At 48.8% G+C, this 14,200-nt stretch overlaps 2 pseudogenes; one reads left to right on the top strand and one right to left on the bottom strand.

Annotated features, from left to right (window-relative positions):
- Window positions 1-631: 631 nt before the first annotated feature.
- On the top strand, window positions 632-2,749 carry LOC146195691 (uncharacterized; annotated as a pseudogene).
- A 1,470-nt stretch (window positions 2,750-4,219) lies between these two features.
- LOC146195690 (monocarboxylate transporter 14-like) overlaps window positions 4,220-14,200 on the bottom strand; it is a 28,038-nt pseudogene continuing 18,057 nt past the window's right edge.

Genomic DNA, 14,200 nt, shown 5'->3' with positions numbered 1-14,200 from the left:
AGACCTGCGACGGCGTGCAGGGCAAGCTCTCGACATGGAAGACGTGGTGATCCTTGAGGCATCTGATCGACCCGCTTAGTAGCAAACCTGCGACCAATCGTAACCTTACCAAAGTATTGAACATGTACAGGGTGATCCACTTCTAGGTATAACATGTTCACTGCTTTCAAAGCAGCATTGCGTCGGAAGCAGGCGCTATCGAAGCGAAGCGATATATGCACTGTGGGATGCGGAAGTGGTGCTTCGCATGGCCTGCCGCCTAGCTTTATGGAATGGCCGGGTTGGACGAAATGATGCTTCGAAAGCAGTGGAAGTGTTATAGCTAGTAGTGGATCACCCTGTACAAGGGAGACGCAAGCAGGCTCCTGGAAGACCTGAGGACGAAGTACCTAAAGACAGATAAGGGGCAGTACTCGGCGCCCGAGAGGTACGAAGGATCCGACAGCGAAGAGTTGGACCGGCCCTTTTCCATGACGGAAGTGTGGGCAACGGTAGATAAAATTAACAAGAGACGTGCACCCGACAGGGATGCTATAACACACAAACTACTCGCTAACACGAGCGGTAAAGTGGCCCGCGCCCTCCTAGGGCCCATCAACAGAGTCTGGGTAAGCTCGCGGTTGCCGAAAGAATGGAAGGACGCCAGGTCTGCTTCATTCTAAAGCCCGGCAAGGCCCTCACAGTAGACAACATGCGGCCCATCTTCCTCACGTCCTGCGCGGAAAAGGTGATGGAACGCATGGTCCTTCGCCGACTGCAGAAGCACTTCGAAGAAACGGATCAGATACCGGAGACGATGTATGGCTTCAGACAACCTGTTAGCTCCCAAGACGTGATGATAGAACTTCATAAACTGGTCGTCAAGCCTGCCACAAGGCACACGCCGCGCGAGATATTCGCCCACGACCTGATGGGAGCGTTTGATAACGTGTCCCACGCGAGAGTGTGTTGAATCTGAATATGACCAGGTGTGGCGGAAGACATTCGGCTACATCAAAGATTTTCTGTCCAACCGAACAGCGACCATCAGGATATTGGAGGAGAAGTCGGACCCTGTCGAGCTCGGTGATAGGGGCACCCCACAGGGATCGGGCTTGTCGCCTCTGCTCTTCAATCTGGCCCTCCTGCACCCACCCGATCTACTCAAGACAACTGAAGGCGTGGACCACGCTTTCCACGCCGATGATATTACGATGTGGACGGCTCGAGCCGGATTTGATGCCTGGATAGAGGAAGCCTTGTAGAAGGCGGCAATGACTATACACGAGTACGCAAATTTGTGCGGACTGAGCTGCGCTCCGCAGAAATCAGAGCTGCTTATGATCCAGCCGGGAAAATCCACAAAAGAGCTGTCGCCGAACGTCATCGTCACCATCGATGGAATAGCCATCAAGTCAACACAACAGATTAGGATCCTCGGCCTACTACTTCAGACCGACGGGAAGGCACACGCCGCCGTCACAAAGATTCAGACTGCAACCAAACAGATACTCGGTATGATTAGAAGGGTATCTAACAGAAACCGAAGACTCAATGAGGACGATGTCATGCGCCTCATACGCGCCTTCGTCATGTCGCCGGTTACCTACTCCGCCCCTATCTCCAGCTGACGAAGTGGAATAGGGACACCCTAAACACGATGCTTCTTAAGGCAACGAAGCAAGCATTGGGCATGCCCATGTACTCGTTCACGCAAAGACTGCTAGACATGGGCGCCAAAAACACGGTAGAGGAGCTGATTGAAGTCCACCTCTCTAATCCGAGAATCCGGCTCAGTCACACGAAACACGGACGAGCCGTCCTACGCAAGATAGGATGGCATATTGAGCCAGTACCCCTCAAAGAAGTCCTTCTGTATTACTGGAAGACGACTATTCAGACCAAACCTTTTCCCCGGAACATGACGCCGGGCAAGGACGACAAGAGGCGCACCGCGCGTGCCAAAGCCATAGTCCGGAAGCTGGAAGAGAACCCCAGGGTCCTCTACGCGGACGCTTCGCTCCAAAAACACATGACCGTGCAGCGATGGTCGTTACGTCAAAAGCCAGGCTGATTGTCAGCGCGTTTATAAAGACAACAGGCCCCGCAGTTGCCCAAGAAGCGGCCCTGGCACTCGCACTCACACAGCCGAGCGTGGACACCGTGGTCACCGACTCAAAGACAGCCTACAGAAGCTACCGCAGACGAGTAATCTCCTCCGCGGCCCGAGTCATTCTATCCAAGTACAAGCCTTGAGGAAGTGCCATAGAGGTCGTGTGGGTTCCGGCTCACTCGCAGGTAACAGGCAACACCATCGCAGACTACCATGCCCCAGAAATGTCAATCCGGGCCGAGCACGAGCCGGAAGAGCTACCGCATCCAGTTACCAGCTTTCGGGAGATTTTCCGGATGTAATGAGAGGAAAGGTGCACACTGCCAGAACCGCACCCCAAACTCACCAGGAAACAACAGACGACCCTGCGTCGAGCGCAGGCCGGGTCGCTTGCGCATCCCTTACTGATGAACGGCATATACCCTGCGGAACACGATATCCTTTGTCCTTTTTGCAAAAAAAGAAAAGGGCACTCTGCCGCATGCTCTGGCAGAATGCATAAAACTCAAGACCCCCCCTCCTCCCCTTCCCGCCAATACCCCCAATCCCCAACCTCTTGAGCGATGGGATACCTTGTTATCCAGCCCCCTATCAATTAAGCTCGCACTGACGGACAGGCGCCAGGCGCTGCTGTGCACATATGGGTCCCGCAACTAGGGAATCACCCCGTATGGTGCCTGTATGCACCACCTAGTTATTTAGGGCCGAATAAATGTTAATTCTTTCTTCTCCTTATTCTCCTCGTTGCTGCTTCTCAGTTGCCGCAAAGACGGCCCGATGGTCGGTAAAGTGGCAAGCAGCCGTCTCTATGGCTCCAACACAGTACTTTGATCGGAGGGTTTGCCTATTTATTAATAAAATTTACCCTAAAACATGTACAACCAGCGGTAGCAGGCTAGCCCCTGACGCAAGCGGTGCTGGGCTACCGGTCCTAGCGTAGCTTGGTGGCCGATCTGGGCGGGGAGATCCCAACTTGCTGCAGTACTGCTCGGCCAGCATATGTGAGTGAGAGCCGCTCATACTGGGCGGTGAGGGTTGCTTAGATCAGTTCGCTCACGGTATTGGAGATTCCGAGAGCCATGCGCTTATAGGTAGCTGTGGACATGGGAAGACCTAGGGCCGTCTTGTATGCTTTTCGAAGTGATGCCTCTAGCCGTTTGTTTTCGGCACGAGTGAGACGTAAGTAGGGTCCAGAGTAGGTGATGCTTGAGCAGATGAAAGCTTGAATGAGGCGCAGGAGGTTGGACTCTCGTATACCATGATGCTTGTTGGAGATTCGCTTAAGGTGACGTCCAATATGTAGCACCGACTGGTAGATGCGTTGGAGCGTGATATTGTTGCTGCCGTTGGCCTGCAGATGCAAGCTCAAGATACTGATGTTTTCTGTTCGAGGAATCTGGTTTCCTTGCACCTGGAGGTTGATGTCAGGAAGTTTCTTTGGAGGGCGTCGTCCCTGGGAAGGGATGATGATATACCCTGACTTTATCGACAAGCAAGTGAGGCCAACTGCGCTTAAATAATCTCAAATTCGTTTGATGGCGGTCTGTAAAGTCTCTTCAATCTGGCCGTCACTCCCGCGCGTGATCTAAAATTTGAGGTCACCAGCATAATTGCTGTGATGCAGGGGGGCATGTCGGCCAGTAGCTTCGGTAGGCCTATCAGTGCGACGTTAAAAACCATCAGCGAAAGTACGGCGCCTTGCGGCATGCCAAAGTTTTCCGGAGAGATGATGGAAGGATCTCCCGTGCCGGCTTTGACCGGAATATCGCCTAACTCTCCGCATTCATCCCATTCACAAACGGATGCACCCGGAACACTACACCGAGAGACGGGTCGATCGGGCTCGTCAATTCGAGAAACGTTTCAGCGGACGTCCGGACATCGAGGCCAATGATGGTGGCGGTAGCTCTCGCCCCTCACCGCAGCTGGTACACAATCTGCAGCATTCGCAATGCCGAAACAGTCACCGCAGCTGAGGAGTTTGCCATTTCGCTAGCACTAGCCGACCCTAATACGAAAGACGCCATAAGTGATTCTCAACAGGCTACCCGCAACTACGATGCTGGCCGTATCCCTTGCCTGGCGTTACACATTCTATGTTCTACAGCACCCTCTTCCACATCTCGCTTACTTCTTTGGGCTCCAGCCCACGAATCGCTCAGAGGGCACGCCCAGGCGCACACTCTCGCTCAAAATCTCAGCTGCCGAGCCGAGAGTATGATCAGCCACCCTGCTTCAGCTGACATTAATATCTCACGCGCTTCTCTACTCCCCACTTAGACGGACATACTCCAGCACTACCGACTCCAAAGATGCACATATCCTCCTGTACACCGCGATCTAACAAGACGCGACGCCGTCCAATGGCGCAAACTACAAACTGGCATCTTCCCACACCCCCTCTTACACAGCAGGATCTTTCCGGAAGAGAAAGCCCCCATGTGTAAACACTGCTAAACTCCGGCCACTCTCATACACATGACATGGACTTGTACACACTACAACACAGACAACGCAAACACCCCAGAGACGTGGGAGTCTCTCCTGCGTAATTCCGAGCCAGCAGACCAACGCTGGCTTATCCAGCGCGCAGTGGAGGCCGGGGCGCGTATTTGGGTTTGCTCGGTTCGGTGGCTCCGCAAGGGACAAAACGACAGAAGAGCCGAAGAAAGCGTGCTGTTCCGACTAGCATCTACCGCCCCCAGGAGCCGAGCAGCCTAACGATTAGCGGCGCATGCTTTTTCAATGGGCGTCATGCTGGACGCGGCACTAGCTTGAGAAAGCCTATACTACTACTACTACTATTGCTATTATTATTATTAGTATTATTATTATTAGTAGTAGTAGTAGTAGTAGGAGTAGTAGTAGTAGTAGTAGTAGTAATAGTAGTAGTATAGAGGAAGACTCGTTTCACGAAGTTGGCACTGAATTGTCTGTATGGAACGGGCGAATTAACTGGCTAAATATTATCTTCACAGTTTTAATTAATAATAATAATAGTAATTTATTCACAGGAAAGGAAAGGCGCAGTATCTGTCACACTTGTGTCTGTGGACACCTGAACCGCGCCGTAAGAGAAGGGATGAAGGTGGGAGTTAACGTGGAAAGAGAGAAAGAGGAGCCGTAGTGGAGGGCTTCGGAGTAGTTCAGGTGTCCACAGACACAAGTGTGACAGATACTGCGCCTTTCCCTTCCTGTGAACCAATTATTATTATTACTATTAATTAAAACTGTGAAGATAATATTTAGCCAGTTAATTCGGCCGTCTCCTACTACTACTACTACTACTACAAATAATAATAATAATAATCATCATCATCATTAACAGAGAAATATTATTATTAATATTTAGTAGTAGTAGTAGTAGTAGTAGTAGTAGTAGTAGTAGTAGTAGTAGTAGTAGTAGTAGTAGTAATATAGGCTGTCTCAAGCTAGTGCCGCGTCCAGCATGACGCCCTTTGAAAAAGCATGCGCCGCTAATCGCTAGGCTGCTCGGCTCCTGGGGGCTGTAGATGCTAGTCGGAACAGCCCGCTTTCTTCGTCTCTTCTGTCGTTTTCTCCCTTGCGGAGCCACCGTACCGAGCAAACCCAAATATGCGGCCGGGGCATCTCAAGGGATCCCCGCCGACCTCCTATAAGCCAGCGCAGCCGGTCCTTTGACTGGTCCCCTGTTTTTGGGCGCAATAAAAGAGTTCACCACCACCACCAGTCCTAGTCCTGTAGGTCCAGGAGCAGTCACCCTCCTCCATCTCCACGATATCAGTGCACGTTAAAGATCGACTAGTAGTCGACATTACTCCGCGGACCTCCACTGCAGCTCCTTCATCTTTCCACTTTTTCTCCTATTTTTCTCTCTTCCATTGTATCATGGTACAGGTGTCCACAGAGCAAGTGTGACAGATATTGCGCCTTTCTTTTCCAGTTACCAATGGCGGCGGCGAGGCTCGCGAGCTGTGTGCAGTGACGTCACTTGCTCCTCATTCATGCGCAGTACGGTCGCCGGAAAACCACGTGAAGCCAGCGAGAGTGCGGCCAGTGTAGCTGACGCTACAGAAATACACCTGAAATTTATCTTGGCACGAATAATGGAATCGCCCTTTGAAGGTGCTCTCCAATTTCGTTTATCTCAATTATTGTCTAAACCCAATATTTAGTAATTTAAGGAATATTCGTAATTGCTAGTATTTTACAAGAAAAAAATTCTTTCAGCGCGCAAGATATCTGGTAGCTGTATACAATCAGTTTCCTCCGCCTACCACGAATATTTGATTTTTTTTAGCCATTGCTAAAGTTAGCTGAGACACCCGGTATATTGACCTACATACTGCTACACTGTATATCTGTAAGATTGCTCAGAGGGAACTTTTGTGAGGGGTACAGATGAAGCCGAAGCAGTCGTTACAGTTCAAGACCCTGAAAGGATAGGTTCATTAAGATGCTGTAAGGTTGGGTGCTGGTAATGAGGTCTTTATAGTCTAATGTCAATTTTCCTCACTCTAAACAAGACAATTTGTACTTTCGTATCTTGCACAGATATTGCAAACTAAAAAAGTCGTAAACCGTCATCTGACTGTAGTTCTACAGTCAATTCTCTTAGACGCAGTGGCTGGCGTGATCTGACTGGCGTGAACCGCTAGCCTTCAGCATATAACAGGGAAGAAAAGATTCTAAAGCGGTCTCTTGATTATCTCTTAAGAGGAGAATGAAGAAAGCCTGTCCTTATTCTCCTCTGATTTGCCTCACATCGTTTGCCATTACAAGTCGTCGCTTGGCATATTGGTCGTTCCGTAGTTATACTGAGTCATGCTGAGTAATGCATAGTCATTGCCACTCATACCTAAGCATGCCTAATCATTTGCAGTAATTTTCGGCTATTACAAGTCGGCGTTTAACACACTGGTGCTTCTCTAGCCATGCTGAGTCAAGCCTTGTCATTGTAGTCATTATCACTTATACGTAAGCATGTTCATAAATTTCCGGCCTATTGCGATCATTACAAGTCGTCACGTGCAATGTTGGTCATTCCGTAGTCATTTTCAGTCATTTTATGATAATTTTATTAGTCATAATCATTACTCATTAACTATACCGACACCTATCGTATAAATGTTATTCATTACCATTCACTATTAATCGTTTTAATTCCTAATTTCCCTCCTCATAGATCCGTCTGTAGCACGTGACACGTCATTGCACAGATGTGATGCACAGATACCATGATAAAATCCGACGCCCAGATCCCGTGCATGACTCAAGCGCACAACTTTTGCGCACGGGATACCGTTCATGAGCCTAGAAAGGCTCTCGTCTTAAAAAGTAGGAAAACTATAAAACGGGGAAAAGAGAAAACAGTACTATTATTGTTTGGGGGAGGGGTAAGCAATTTTATTTATCTTATTAAAGATTCAACCTTAAAGCCATAAAGCATCATGACCTTAAAGCCTCAAGCCCTCCCAACAGTAACAGGAAATACAAACCTCCAGCACTGGCCAACATTTCGAGCAATGTCTGCAAGTGGCAAGTCAAAGTTAATATTATATTGTTAGTCATCAAGCATCATGTTAAATAAGAAAGAAGGGGAAAAACATCAAGAAGACAGAAAGACATCAACTGAAGATTAATATATCTTGCTAGCAAGCAAGCATCCCAATAAACATTAAAACAACAAAAACTAAACACCAGATAATAGCCCAGGGTAGCTAATCTAGTTTCTTTATTTTCAAAAATAATATTTAGCACACAGCCTCATTTTTTATTTTGAATTTACTATTTGCCTTTTATAAATATGTGGCGCAAGCAGAGACTTTTTCTTGAAATAATAAGACTTAAATCACAATGGCCTCACTATAAAAATGATATCCGATCAGATAAACTCCACCCTCTGCCATGCATTTCGCGAGCTAACAAGAACACTCATATTACACAGCGAACATAAAAAGAAAGATACATTAAAGCAATATGAAGTATGGGCGCGGGAATTTAGTGTTAGGTGCGTTGCTATAGAGCTCCGTGTAAGTTTATGCGTTTCTTTCTACTTCGGCTAGCTTCGACGCAAGCCATCACCGAAAGCGGGATTGCCGCCATAACGTTTACAGCACTGCACAGACGGTACAGGTTGTCATACGATCCTCCGGCGTCACGGAACTGGCCTGCGCAGAAAGGATTAACAGTCGAAACAGTCATTCGCAAGATTAAAGCCTGCAGGCGGTATCCTAAAACTGCGAGTAAAAATCATTTCAATGGACATGTAATAATCTGGGAGCAGTTTTTTCCCTTGAGTTATACAGCCTTTCTCTCGTGGCTCAAAACAGAACCAGTAAACGAAACAAATGGCTGTACCAACTGGGTCAGCCTGAAGAAGGAAAGCAACGATGTCTCGATCCAGCAGTAGCACGCACTTGACGTGATGCGCGAAGGCTTAAAAGGCAATAGCGGAGCCCCTCAAAGAATGTGCACCTTACTTAAAACAGTATGTCCGGCCATCCTCGGGAAAATTGTATCTTCAGCCGAATAGTACACTGTGCTAAATCTGTGGTCAAGGTGTTTCATTCATAATGACTGAAAAGAAAAAAATTATATATTCACTCTACGCACAAATTTGAACACTTTTTAGTCACACGAGCTCGTTTTAGAGCTTCAGAGCACCTGCGGAGACATCTAGGAGACACAGCTAGTGGATTGGTGCCATAAACTATGTCATGTGGCCTTGCTGACCTTCCGCACTCGCAGAACGGGGAGCATGCTCAGGCCGATCTAGATTTTAGCCATCGCATTGAACGCACATATTTCGTTTAGGGCTTCCGCGTTAATCTACCATAGTTCGATTAACTTCGCCACCTTCATTTGTGATCATCATCATCATCAGCTGGACTATACCCACTGTGGAGCGACGGCCTCTAACATACTCCTCCAATTAACCTGGTCGTGTGTAGCTGCATCCGTTGGCCCTTCTAACTTCTTAATCTCATCCGCCCACCTTACCATTTTCCGCCCCTGCTACGCTTTCCTTAACTTGGAATCAAATTTATTACCCTAAGCGACCATCGGTTGTCCTCACTACGCACTACATGTCCTGCTCATTCCCACTTCTTCTCCTCGATTTCCATCCACTAGAATGTCATTAACTCGCGTTATTTCTCTGACCCAATCTGCACGCTTCCTATTTGTTAACGTTATACCAACCTGTTTTGTTCCATAGCTCTAGGCGTTGCCTACAACTTAAATGGAACACTTTTTGTTAGCCTCCAAGTTTCAGCCCCATAGGCCCCCATTCATACTACTTTGAATAAAGCGACTTGAACAGTACTGATCGTAGCTATGCTGCCCCGTTTCACATTTTAGCAGCGCAACCCATGACACACTGCATCCAGCGAGTTGTACAATAGGACAACAATTTCGAAGATACTTCTCAGAATATAATATACTTTTCACGCCACTTTTCGCGCCTGCCCTATTTATAACAACGCAAGAAGTCGGCGCTGCCCCGAGTTGCATTTCAGCTGCCTGTAACCAAAAAACGGCATGCTCAGTCCCTGCCACTTACGACCAAAGAATGTAGTGGGCGAAACACTTATCGAAATGACATTGTACTTGAACATATTCCAGCAGTATTTACAAGTTTCGACAAGATTACTGGGGCTCCAGCGATCTCCGACAGGTTGCATTGTGAGAACCATTAATTTACGTCTTTTCATTCGCACATAACTTCAGTACGATCTTTTATATCCACTACCAAGTACGTTCTCTGTACGTGCTTGCCTTAATAACTAATTGCGTACTGTATGCCTAGGCATGTACACTTGATTCATCCGATATGTTAAATAGAGCGTGACACGACAACATAGCGATGTTTGCGCGGTTAATTTGAGTCTTACCCACAATAGAAGGCTCACAGAAGGTGAGAGGCAGTGACACCAATGCCACGAGACCCCAGGAGACCGGTACGCTGTGCACTCCCAAGTAGTCAGCGGTGAAGACGGCCTTAATTGTCGACAAGTAGCCTTGCTGGAGACCGGTGATCACAGTCACTACAGCGATAGCTGGATAAGTTCGCAGGTGCGGCATCATCAGGAAGCACAGCGACACCAGCGCAAAACTGACGGACGCAACGCCACATCGGCCGTGGGGAATCTTATCCGATAAAACGGGAATCACGAGTCGGCCGCATAGCCCACCTGTGGAGAGACACGTGACGAGAATTGTAGCAGCGTCCATGGTCACTTTTTTGTCCTTTGCGTAGTCCACTATGGTTGACGCGAACAAGGGAAAAGTGAAGTCAGCGGCAACAAAGGGCACCAGTAAAGCGTAGAATACCGGTGCCTTCAAAATGCTTGAAGCCCTCAGAAAGACACTATCGGCATTCTCATTGTCATCCGGAGCATTTAGGGCCGGCGGATCAGGTCCTGGTGATTGTGAAGCGAGGTGGTGGCTACGTAAACTGTCGTTTGCCCTTGTTGACAGCACTGTGCTTTGCTGTGAGCAAGCTCGATGATCTGTGGGCAGTCTTTCCTCTTTTTCCTCTTCATCTGGGCGATGATTAGGCTCACGCAGTTCGAGTCTCAAAGAAGGTTTTGTTGACTTTTCTTCATTTGGTGCGTTTTGCCTTAAACAGCGAGGCCGCAGTTTGGTGGGTCTTGGTCTTTTCAGAAGAAGACACAAGGGTATTAGGTTCAGATTCAGTGCGCCGAGAACAATGAATAGCCCCTCGAATCCATATTTTGTCTTTAAAGGGGACAGCAAGAAAGGGCCAACGATCCCAGAAATAGAGACTCCCACATATTTCAGACCCATGGCAGCACTCCTGTACTTCCTGAAGTAGGACACGTTGTAAACAGATGTGGCGATTACAAGGGTGCCTTGCGATATCCCTGCAAGTAAAAAAAAAAACATGGTGACGTTTAACACGCTGAAAACTAGTTTCTCGAGTGTGGTGGTAAACTTTTATTGTCCGGAGGAGGCGACACCGGAGCTCCGGCACCGCTCGCAGGCGTCCAGGGAGCCCGATGTCACCCCAAGAGGCAGGTGTTTTGGCACTGAATAAGGAATGGCGTAACTTAAATGTATTCGTCAAGTACCCAAATATATTGCCGCGAACCATTTAACAACTTTATTGCTTGCCTTTCAACAACCGCTAGCAAGCGGCCTTATGACTTAGCCTACGAACCTATTTTGCACACTTTCTTTATTAATGCTCGTTGTCGCGAGACGGGGTGTTATCATTTTTCTTTGCGCAAGTGGTGCCGATATATATCAAACAATGCGCCAGCAATGAGCGTCTCTTTGAACAATGTTCTCAATTAAGCAAGTTACATTTTGAGTCTTTATCTAGATGTTTCTTCGAGGACTTTTAATGCCGTCGAATTGCTTTGTTCTTTTGCGAGCGCAAGTCAGCCTAATAAAGAGTTAATTTCAGTTCAAGACCAGCCTCTTCGATAATATTGTCACGTACACGGTGACTAAGGTTACCAATGATAGCAGGGGGTAGCCCAGACACAAGAACACAGCAGCACAGATGCAAACGTGCAAGCGACACTTTGTCGTCCTCTTCAACTTCGTCCTCCTTTCACACCTCAGTCATGCGCCACCTGGCAACGCTAGGTGGCATTGCCCCCTCCCTCTGAAAAAAAAATGAGAAGGGCCGGTAAAAATGGTGTGAAAAGCAAGAGAGTGGTCACAGCGGGTGGCCATACGCTATCGGTGGTAGTACGGCTTCAGTCGCACAATGTGCACAATGTCCGAGCTGTGCTTTCGACGTTTTGGTTGTGTGGCACCGTCTGGGATAACTTCATAACTGAGGTCACTCACACGGCGCAACACTTTGTACGGCCCGAAGTAGCGGGAAAGGAGTTTCTCTGACAAGCCTGGACGGCGAACTGGTGTCCATACCCAGACTTGGTCTCCAGGCTTGTAGTCAACCTGGCGGTGCCGGAGGTTGTAACGGTGCGCGTCAGTGGTCTGCTGCTGCCCAATGTGCACACGGGCGAGCTGGCGGGCTTCCTCAGCGCGGATGGCATATTGCTGGGCATCTGAGGATAGCTGGTCATCATCTGGGCACGGGAGCATGGAATCGAGCATGCTCTGAACTTCGCGTCCGTAAACAAGTCGAAATGGTGTGAAGCGCGTTGTCTCTTGTAAGGCTGTATTATACGCAAATGTAATGTACGGCAGCACCTCGTCCCAGGTCTTGTGCTGCACATCGACGTACATTGCCAACATGTCCGCAATCGTCTTATTCAATCTTTCTATAAGACCATTGCTTTGTGGATGGTACGCTGTGGTTTTGCGATGGGTCGTGCAACTCAGCTCAAATATGCGGTCGATCAGCTGTGAAGTGAAAGCTGTCCCTCTGTCGGTAATGACGTAGGAAGGGGCGCCATGCCGCAAGACTATGTTGTGCATGAAAAACTCTGCTACTTCGGAAGCTGTGGCATGAGGGATTGCCTTTGTCTCAGCGTATCGAGTCAGGTAGTCAGTAGCGACTGCTATCCATTTGTTTCCGGCCTGCGACAAAGGGAAAGGGCCAAGGAGATCTATTCCAATTTGTTCGAACGGAATGCGGGGTACTTTAACGGGCTTGAGAAATCCGGCAGGCTTCTGGGGCGGTGTTTTACGGCACTGGCATTCGCGACAGCTTCGTACATAGCGTTTCACTGCTGCGGAAAGTCCTGGCCAGTAATACATGTTGCGCACTCGAGCAAGAGTCCGTGAGCAACCCAAATGACCAGACGTTGGTTCATCATGGCAAGCAAGGAGAATATCCTCACGGAGCTCGCATGGCACTACCAGAAGGTAAGTTCTGTCTTGGCTCTGGGAGTTTCTTTTATACAAGACGCCTTGCCGTATGCAGAAGGAACCAAGGTGCCGAGACAGGTGTCGAGGCAGAATCGTATCACGCCCTTCCAGATAATCGATGAGTGGAATGATGTCTGGATCAGCTCTTTGTCGATCCCTGAGCTCAGATGCGCTGAGGGCTCCTAGAAAACCGCTATCGTCATCGGCTGTAGTATCGCCAGTGTCAACGGGGGGGGGGGGGTGGGGGGGGGTCAACGACGCAAAATCGAAGAGTGCCGTCTTTCTTTTTGACAAGGACTACTGGTGAAGACCACGGACTTTGTGAAGGCTGCACAACACCATCATCCAGCATCTCCTGAACTTGCGTCTGGATCACTTCTCGTTCTTTGGCAGACACACGATACGGCTGCTGTCGTATTGGGCGAGCGTCGTCATAAGTAATGATGCGATGTTGTGTGATGGGCGTTTGACGAACCTTCGAGGAAGAAGCAAACCAGTGCTTGAAGTCTAGCAGCAGTTGCTCTAAAGCCCGCCGTTTCTCCTTTGATAAGTGACAGTTAATGTCGATGTTGTCAAGAGATGGCTCGTTAGTTTCTACTGCCGTGGATGCAAAACAGACCGGATCGTGCGCAACATGGTCAGCAAAAGCGATAGCAGTCCCCGGGAACAAGTGTCGGTACTCATTAGAAAAATTTGTGACAAGGAGTGCAGCCCGGCCATTGTGAAACGACAATAAACTTCGGGGAGCGCAAATGCCATGAGCAAGCAGGAGTGTATGGTTCGCCTCCGCTACAGCATCACCGGTACGGAAATCATCACAGGTAACTTCCACAAGAGCACTGCTTCGCGGCGGCAGCGAGACGCTCTCAGCGCAAACACGAAGTGCGGTATTGCAAGGACTGCTACTATCTTGTTCGGTAGATTGTCCCATCGAAAACGTGACGAGTCTATTTCGCAGGTCGATAACTGCTCCGTACTCCCGCAGAAAGTCAATGCCGAGGATAAGGTCACGGGAGCAGTCACTTAAAACAACGCAACTAACGACAAACGTACGTCCGTTAATCTGAATGCGAGCCGTGCACATCCCCTTTGGAGTAACTATATGACCGCCGGTGGTTCGAAGGTACACGCCTGGCCAAGCAGTGAGCACCTTCCTCAAAACAGTCGCCATGCGACCACTCAAAATTGAATAATCGGCACCGGTGTCCACTAATGCATTGACCGTAGTGCGACCGTCTAAAATAACCAGAATGTCCAGAGAAACGCTTTTTGCTTCCCTAGGTGACGGTACCAGCAGCTCGCGGTCGGATCGAAGCG

This window comes from Amblyomma maculatum, chromosome 3, assembly GCF_055883805.1.
Source record: "Amblyomma maculatum isolate TAMU_Amacu chromosome 3, ASM5588380v1, whole genome shotgun sequence".
In the NCBI taxonomy this organism is placed as follows: domain Eukaryota; kingdom Metazoa; phylum Arthropoda; class Arachnida; order Ixodida; family Ixodidae; genus Amblyomma; species Amblyomma maculatum.
Note: the sequence above shows the minus strand (reverse complement) of the source record. Positions and strands in the feature narration are given on the sequence as shown.